This window comes from Balaenoptera physalus (assembly GCF_965194825.1).
Source record: "Balaenoptera physalus genome assembly, chromosome: 8".
NCBI lineage: Eukaryota > Metazoa > Chordata > Mammalia > Artiodactyla > Balaenopteridae > Balaenoptera > Balaenoptera physalus.
Genome location: NC_138887.1, coordinates 111,940,125 through 111,949,583, shown reverse-complemented (window position 1 = coordinate 111,949,583; position 9,459 = coordinate 111,940,125).

Here is a 9,459-nt window from a genome sequence, read left to right as displayed (position 1 = left end):
CTTCTCCCACAAACTGATTTCTCAAAATATCAGCCAGTGTATTCAAAAAGGGACAAAGAAAGGGCCAAAGCATGGGGTTTCCCTTTTGATTACACCTCCCCACGCTGGAAATGTAACGCATAAGGAATGGTTTTGATCTGTGAGGCCCTTTTGAGTACCATGTTACGACACATTCATAACAGTTCCCATTATGAAAGAGATGTCGCCTAACAATGCATTCAGAAGTATATAATGGGGTCTAATCTGCAAAAGGGCATCCAGCAAGCCACTCAGAATTGCATGATAGACCCCCTCAAATGGGAACTCAACATAGAGGAACCTGACCCACCGAGGATGGGCGAATAGACTTTACTCAAATTCCCCGAGCCCCAGGAAATTTTAAATCTTTGTTAGTGTTTGTACCTTTTTCAGGATGGGTGATAGCATATCCCACCTGGACAGAAAAAAATCTCTGAAGTAGTTAAACCCTCCTTATGGAAATCACTCCCTAATTTGGATTGCCTAACACCCTTCAAAGTGACAATGGACATGCTGCAGTCTCTAGCATAACCCATCAAGTGTCTAAAGCATTGCGTATTGATTAGAAACTACATTCAGCCTGAGACCACAATCAACAGGAAAAGCTGAGAAAATGAATCATACATTAAAAAAAAAGAGTATTGCTAAACGATGTCGAGACTAAATTCACTTGGGATAAGGCCTTGCCGGTTGCCCTGCTATGGATTAGAGCGGATTCCGGAAGCAAGCTTAAATTAAGTCCCTTTGAAATTTTGTGTGGCAGGCGGTTCCAGGTGTCTACCCAGGCAGGAGAATCCAGTGATGTTTTCAAAGGACCTACTACTGCTAATTATGTCAAAATTATAGCCACTATACCAACCTCTGTTTATAAGCTTGCTTCCAATAGGTTGCCTATCCTCCTGAAGTGCCCCTGCACCCTATTCAACCCAAAGACCTCATCGTCCTCAAAAGCTGCAAAGAGAAAGGACATGACCATCAGTTGGCTGTGAAGCGGACAGGATGGGGCCACATGAGGTCTTGCTAACCACTTATGAGTGGTTATGAGTGAAAGCAGCTGGGGTTAAGCCGTGGATCCACCACATCTGTGAAGGCAGCACCCACAACCTCAAAGCACCAAGGAGCGCCTCTAAGCTAGAGGGAACTAGAGTAGACAGTGGACTTGTGAGCCTCTGAAGATCTAAGATTTCTGTTCAAATAAAGATAAGTAATAAAACACATTATGTTCTGTGTTTTGACTATCCTCTGGGGACTTTCCTCCTTTTCCCCAGCTTGGGAAATGAATTCTTTAGTCAGAATTTCTCAGTCAATAGTCTCTTCTGCTAATCTATCCCATGGCTGGGTATGCTATCCCAAATCACATTCTGTTCGTCATCATGGGGATCGCTTTGTTCACCCCATTTACGATTTTTCCAGTGTCCCCTTGTGTTGGTTTAGAAATCCATGGACCACTCGAAGAATAGTCTATTGGGTTCGGCTGGTACATCTACTAAATGAGGCTGTGACACCTCCTTGGTTTTATTTAGGACTCCCTTCCTTTCCCTTACTTCATCAAAGATGCTTTTGAGTTTCTAGAAAGTGAGGGTGATTTCAGCTATAAACGAGAAACTACATTACTGATCTGCACTAATCACACTGATCCCTGGTTAAAAGAGAGCCATGCAGAGATTCTCTTCCAACGATTTTGTAGCCTGTGCCCCAGAAGGATCCTTCCTTGTGTGTCATTAGGAAAATGTGCCATGGGCATATATTGCCTATGGAACAAACGGACAGAAGCCAATGTCTATTAGGGATTCCTACTACTCCCTTTTCAATCTACAATACATCAGAAACTGCTCATTGGACTAATTCCCTCCAGCTGTATCCTTCCGAGTTGCTGCAGTCCTCCCTGGGACATTCCTGACAGTTATTTCTTCGGATGTACTCTTCTTCCATGGTGGGGTGTAGTACAGCCCACCTTAGGAATTTGCCAAAAACCTTGGGAATCATTGCTCATGAGACTGCTTCTTTTCTTGCTAGTTTACAAAAGTCTTTAAATTCTCTAAGGTTGTGCTTGATAAATCACATTGCATTAGGTTATAGGCTTGCTGAGCAGGGAGGGGTCTGAATGGTAACAAATTCCACATGCTGCATACCTGTATTAATTCTTTCTCTGGTATAGAGATTCATATTGGCAGAATTCAACAGCAGACTACTACGAGATTTCAGACCATCAAAATGGAACTCACTGGGGAGACTGGTTTTCTGGACTGTTTTCCTGGGTCCCACAAAGGGTCCAGTCAATATTTTCAGGCATCTTTAAGCTTGGCCTGTCCCTTTTACTAATTGTTGTTCTTGTCTACCTCCTACTCAATGTCATTAAATGCCGGATAAGATGTTGCTCAAAAACCACAGATCAGAGTGCAAGAGTGATGATACCTAACATAGGAATATTTTCAATTTCAGGTTTACCAATTTCATTCCACGGGTCACCCCTTCATCACCCCATTCAGAAGGAAGTAGCCGAGTGTTGCCTCATTTCCCACTAGATTGTGGAATGGTACTGACAGTGGAGAATTGTAACAGAAGAATAAAACTAACACCACCTTGAAACTGCCTCCCTCATTCTTTAGCTTATGTATTTCCTTTAGCCCTGCAGGTCAAGAGTTAAACATTAGGGAAATGTTGCTTGTACCTAAATTGCTCATTAAGTTCCCTTAAGAAAGTTCCCATCCCAGGTCCACCAATTAGTTACGGATAAAATTTGTAGTTAAGTTTGCTTTCAGCCTAGAAACCTTGTGAATAAGCAGAGATAAGAGTGGTAAAGTAAAAACAACTGCTAACAATCGATTACAGCTAGCAACTTGAAGTTTTGCAGGAGCCTTATGATCTGGCCCAAGTGAGCAAACAGAAGAGCAAAGAATATTATGCTTTCCTTAAAGGCCAGGTGTCTCCAAGAAGTTTGCAACCAACCTTTACCCTTTAATCTTAAACCCTTGTGCTTCCCCTTTTCCCTCAGCATAAAAGGAGCCTGAATTCTACCCCAAGTTAAGAAGGTTCTTTAGGACATTTGTCTGCCACCTTCTTGGTCTGCTGGCTTTCTGAATAAAGTTGCTGTTCCTTGCCCCAAAACCTTCTCTCTCAAGTTATTGGCCTGTGGTACAGTGAAAAATTTGAGCTTAGACTTGGTAACAGACCCATTCTGCATTCACACCGAGGCCTCACTTTCATTCCCCCACCTTCTCGCTGGCTGGTTTTACTTCTGTCATTTTCACCCTCTTAGGTATTTCCCTGCCTACCTTCAATGCCCTCACTAAGCTTCCATTCTGGTTTATTCTTCCTTGGGTATCTTAATTTAGCCTTCATTTCTTAGATAATTGTCTTTTCTTTCCTTTTTTTCCTGAGTTCAATTAAAAAAAAATTTCTCCCTGCTTTTTCCATTTCTGTTCTTAATTTTTGAACTTCTGGTTATAAGTGGGTAATCCTATCTTCAACTGCTCCTGTTACCGAACTAGCTTTGCCTTGCCTGACGTGCAGCAAGCCAAACGCTAAGATGCTAAGGTTTCCAGCACCTTCTCCCCCAAGGCAACCTAGAAAAGAACAAACCAACTGCACCGAAAGGTAAGGGGCTGGAGTATTTATAGGATGACCAATAAAGAAGCAGGGTGGTGTGAGGTGGGGGGGTGGGGCATGTGGGGACAGGTGATTGGAAAAAGGTGCGGGAATCATTCTGCACAGGCAAACTAAGCTATGAGCCTCTGCAGGTTGGAAAGGTCACCAAGCAGCCGTGTGTGCATGCTCAGCTAGAGTGTGGGTGGTCCTAACCAGCCTTAATGTGCTCTGCTGAACCAGATGCAGCTGAGACTCCAAGTTCCTGGGCAATAACTCAGGCAAACATCTTCTTGTTCAGGCTGCGTGCTGCTTGGAGGACATGCAAGTGTTCAAATGACCTTGATTAGTCAAGGCAGGTGAAATGGATTTAACCCACTTTCCCTTGTTGGGTTATTGAATTCTGTTTGGAGTGTAGACAGATATTTTTCTGACTCATGATTTTTTTTGGGGCGGGTGGGGCAGAGGGTGAGATATGAGGGGTTTCCTCTATTCTATGAATTTTACTTTCCCCTTGTTCATTTTCCTGATGTTGGGGTGTTTCACAATATACCCAACTTCATGGTCTCCTTTCCCATTGTTCTAGCAAATGGAGACACATTTATAGTTCTGCTGCTTAGTTTTCATCTTGGGCTGGTTCTGAGTCCTCTTATTTTGTGATTCTCTTAAGTTTTGCAGGACTCGAAGTTTCACCCCTTTTCTTTTTTCCCTCACTACCCAAGTGCCAGAGAACGCTTCTTCTTAACTTTTTACTTTTCTTTTTTTCCCCTGGAAGAAGCTATGCATTTGGAAGAAGATCCCTTTAAAACACATGCCAGGTGATTTTAAGGGAGTTGTGAGCGCTTGGAAACCGTCCTGCAGGCCTGCTCAGGTCGGCTCAGGGGCTTCTTCTTCTGGAGGTCCCTCCACCTTCCCCCGAGCCCCCACTCCTTCCCCTGCCACTGGCCCCTCCTGCGTCCTCCTAGCAGTTTTTCTGGTCCTCCTCCTCCAGGACACGGAGGGGAGGGACTGGAGTGTGTGAAATAATTTCAGAAAATCAAAAGGCAGAAAATGCAGCAGTCACGTGGTTCCTGCTCCATCCTGGTGAGCGTGGACTTCCTGGCACACATATATTTGAAGTGACTTTGCATTCATCTGCTTTTTGATTTTCTGAAACTGTTTCATCAAAGAAAATGATAATAAACATTGTTCCATAGGTGCCCAACGTTTGCTGCATGATGAGAATTAAAAAAAATAAACTGAGTTAAAATTTTGAGGTGATATATTTCTAATGCACAATATTTGGAGACCAGATCTATCTCTCAAATTCCAGACCGATTTATCCAACTCTATTTCCACCATCTCTGGGATATCCTACAGATATTTTGGTTTTAATCCTGGCATCCACACCTACCTGCACGGGCACTAGGCAAGGGACAAAACCAGGATTATTCCAGAAAGAATAAGAAGCAGCACAGCATGGTATAAAAAGCATAATGCTTTTGGACAGACAGACCTGGGTTCTCTCTCTCTTTCTCTCTCTCTCTCTCTCTACACCACCCCCCCCCCTTTTTTTTTAGTTTGAGAAAGAAAAAGTGAACTCCTGGATCCATATTTTCTTTTGTTGAAAATGAAGAAAATATTCCCTTTGCTTATCTTGGTGATTAAATAAAATTCTATATTTAAAGCATGCAATAGAGAACTTGAAATAGAGTTATGAAGTAAAGAGAAATATTAGTCAATGAATATCTAACATGAAAAATTATGCTGTTTTAAATTATGTTCCTGTTTTTGGGTAACAGAGTCTTAGTTCCTGAGCTTGGGCTGGGATGTTCTGGTCCTCTCCTATTTCCATCTTCATCCCACAAAATGTTTTATAGCTGATTTAACTAATCCAACATGTCACCTTTCCCAGCTCCACCAGCTGTATCTTTAAGACATTTGGTCCCTCTTTGGACAATTTGGCAGAAAAGGCTTTCATTGGCATTCTTGACTCCTCTATGATTTTTTGCTTCCTAAAGGTAAATCATGAATTTCAGATCTTCCTCCAGGAGCTGCTGATACCAGTAAACATAACTGTGTTCTTTCACTGGGCTGCATCTCAGTGTTGCCTCCTGTACTTTACCCCTGACCAGGTGTCTTGGGTTCCGGGTAATGCGAACATTCGTGGGACCTCGGAGCAGAAGAGATTGCATGAGACAGAGTCTTAATAGTAGAGGAAGTGAGTGCCTTACAATGAAGCAACCCAAGGGGAGCTCTCAAAAATCTTTGAAGTCTCCTGCATTCATTTAAAAATTCACAGGAATTTTGCTTTATCCTCCATAATGCAATTATGTCTTTTTGTATGAATGTCAATACCTTTCAGAAAATCTCTGGGCAACATGGCGGTCCAGGGCATATTTGAGACACAGCTACAGAGCCACAGATAAAGCCGAGTGATACTGACCCATCAGCCCAGAACTGATGGAGAGCTCCGGTTATCCCAGGAGCCAATAAGCCCCCAGCACAGTAGTCTGCTGCCCGTGGCAGGGTTGGGCAGCAAGGGGAGCCTGCAGGCAGGACCAGGAAGGGTGTTTACTGCATCAGCTCATGGAGCTGGATCTCAAAGCTGCCTTTTATGAGGCGGATCTTCCTGTGAGGTCACCATTTCCAGTGGATCCTATTGTCTCTAGAACTAATCTTGTACATCAGTTGAATGGAACATCTTTTTTTCTTATCTATGCACACAACCTGGTTTAGAATGTGTCAGTATGGGGCATAGTGTTCAGAGATGAGTACCTTCGTCATTGGTCCTTAGCTTCTGAAACAGTTTGTACCGCTTCCCTTTCCACTTTTTCTTATCTTTCATTCCTTTATTTTCTTTCATTGGCTTGTATCATCTTTCCATTTTCTGTTACTGAGTAGAGGTGACCACATGTGATATTTAGGTACACATATTGAGAGACAGGGAAGTGGAGACCAGGATTTCTGGCAAAAAAATTAGAGATAGGAAATGATTTGACTCACTTTCCTTCTTGTCTCCACCTCAGCTAAGCAATGGTTTCAAGCATCTTGAGGGAACATTATTTTATGGTTTATAATTCACTCTTCTCATCTTTTGTTATTCTACTTGAATTTTTGATGTAATTCAAAGAACAGTTGTTAGAGAAACCATAAACTCTCCCTCTCAAACCTTTTGTCCCCTGTTTCTATTTATTTGTATTATTCTCTTCAATCATGAATGGAATACCTATGTGTGAGGGCTCTTCCTTCTTTCCATTCTTCTTTCCTTCTTTCCTACCCTGTGGTAGTAAATGAAAATTATATGAAAGGAAGTTGCAAAGAGGAATAAGGCACAATCCCACCCTATTAGAACGTACAGGCTCCCTGGAGGAGATGTAACCTGTACATCTAGGATGCTTCAAGGCTTCAAATAATAAATAAGATCATGGTAAATTTTAGTGTCCAAATAACCATGGCTTAAGGCCTTCTTTTATTAATTGCAAGATCCTAGGGCCTCCTTCAAAGGGTCTCTGTTATTTGGGAAGGTATTCAGTAGGCTTACCCAAAGGTACACTTCAATCAGAACTCAGCTGCCATCACCACTTAATCAGCTCAGTTATTTCTCCTGGAAATACTCCAAGTTGTTCATCAGTGCTATTGACGAAAATGCCCATCACTGAACACACACAACTAGCCTGAAGGGACTCTTCCTGGGTGCTGCCAGACCCAGAATCCTCAGGCTGCTCTAGGGCGGTGGGTGAATGCGTTATCTCCCCATCATCTCTGAGGTGCTCTTGTTACTTAGGGTCCAAAGCAACTCTGCTTACGTGCAGAATCTCACCAAGCAACTTGTGAATGTTTCCATCAGCTGCCGATGATCAGTCTTCCCTCTTTCTGGGTTTAAGCCCAATCAAGCGGGTAAGATAAGGAGCAGGTGCCTTAGCATTCCTTTTCACTCCCTCCTGTTCACTACTGCATGTTCCAAACCCAAACTTGTCGTTCTGGTCTTAGTTACCAATCAAACATCGGGATGCGTTATCCATAGATTTAAGCAGTAAACTGTGTGTTGGAATAGGAAGCGTTAAAGAGCACTGGTCCTGATGTTCTGGTGGGAGTGACGGTGATAATCTGGGGGATGCTGACAGCTCCGATGTAACTCAAAAGGCTGTGGGACAATTGCTATAATGTATGTAATTGCCTTTGGCACTTGAAACTTACCTGGTCAAAGGTTCACTTTCAGCCCTTCAAACTTGGCTCTTCTGACAAAATAGCAGGTACTTCCCCTCCACCACAAGCACACAAAGGGCTAAAGGTTCATTTCAATGGCTAAAACCTCAGAAGACAGCCCTCACTTTTTTCCCTCATTCCCTCTCGTTTGAAGCCCTGATAATGTGCCCCTACTCTTCAATTGAGGGAACATTTCTTAACAGGGTCCAAGTTGACTAAACTACAGACAGGTGGATAATAAAAATTAATTTGGGAAATACTGAGTAAGTTTAGGAGATAAGTCGGGCATAAAATGTCATTTAATTTCCCTTATCTGTCTCCAAGCATGTCAATTATTGGCTTAAACACTTTGCCAAACACTTTTGGATTTCCTTTCCATTGTTATTAGTATTATAAACTTCAAAGTTGCTAAGAGACTAGCTTTTAATTGCTCTCATCATTAAAAAGAAACAATAATTATGTGATGTGATAGAGGTGTTAGCTTGACATAACAGTATTATAACTACAGTAGCCATATTGTAATATATAAATGTATCAAAGCAACACCTTGTATAGCTTATACAATGTTATATGTTAATCACACCTCAGTTTAAACACAGTTTTATTGAGGTATAATTGACATACAAATAAACTGCACACACTTAAAGTTTCACATACGTATGCAAATGTGGAACCATAACCACAATTAAGATAGTGAACTTATCCATCACCTCAAAAGGTTTCTCTGTGTCATGTTGTAATCTTTCCCTCCCAACCCTTCCCACCTGAGCTATCCCTAGGCAATCGCTGGTCTGCTTCCTGTCAATATACATGTGTTTGCATTTTCTGGATTTTCATATAAATAGAAAAATATATTGATAGTATGTATTCATCTGCATCTGGCTTATTTCCATCATCGTAATCATTTTGAGATCCATCTATATTACTATAATCATCAATAGTTGGTTAATTTTTTAGGCCACCTAAAGAGTGCATTTACTGAGAAGCTTGTAAAATGTTTTATACTTTTAGAAGATTGACAAGTTCATCAGTAAAGCTGTTACACAATACAAAGTAGACAACACATTCTCCTATTCACAATGATGTCTCTTGAAAACATACTCTTTTTCTCTGAAATTCAAGCTAGAATATTTGAATCTTTTTAGGTTGAGTGATGTGCAACCATCACTACCATGTAGTTCTAGAACATTATCGTCACCCTAAAAACAATCCTGTACCAATTAGAAGTCACTCCCTGTTCATTCTTCCCTGGAGCCCATGGCAACCATTTGATACTGCCCTCTGCTGGGGAAGGTGGAGGGAGGAAAAGCTGATGTGTGCCTTTACATGGATGTGTGTACATATGTGCATGTCCACACATGTGTGCATGTCCACACATATGTGTGCATGTGTGTGCATGCGTGTGCGTGTGTGTGCATGTGTGTGCATGTGTGTGTGTTAGCCTTGAAATGTGGAACAGCAGTGGGTGAGGCCACTGGTCATGAAAAAAGGAAAAAGATAGGTTTTGTTTTGGTTTTTTCATTATAAGGCTATCCATGTGGATACATCAAATGTACCTCAATTTCAAAATGATCCAAACTGAATTTCTTCACTGAATGTTCTTTTTCATCTCTGCTCCCTAGATGTGTCGATCATCTTGTTATTCTTGAAACCTAAGGGTCATCTTTG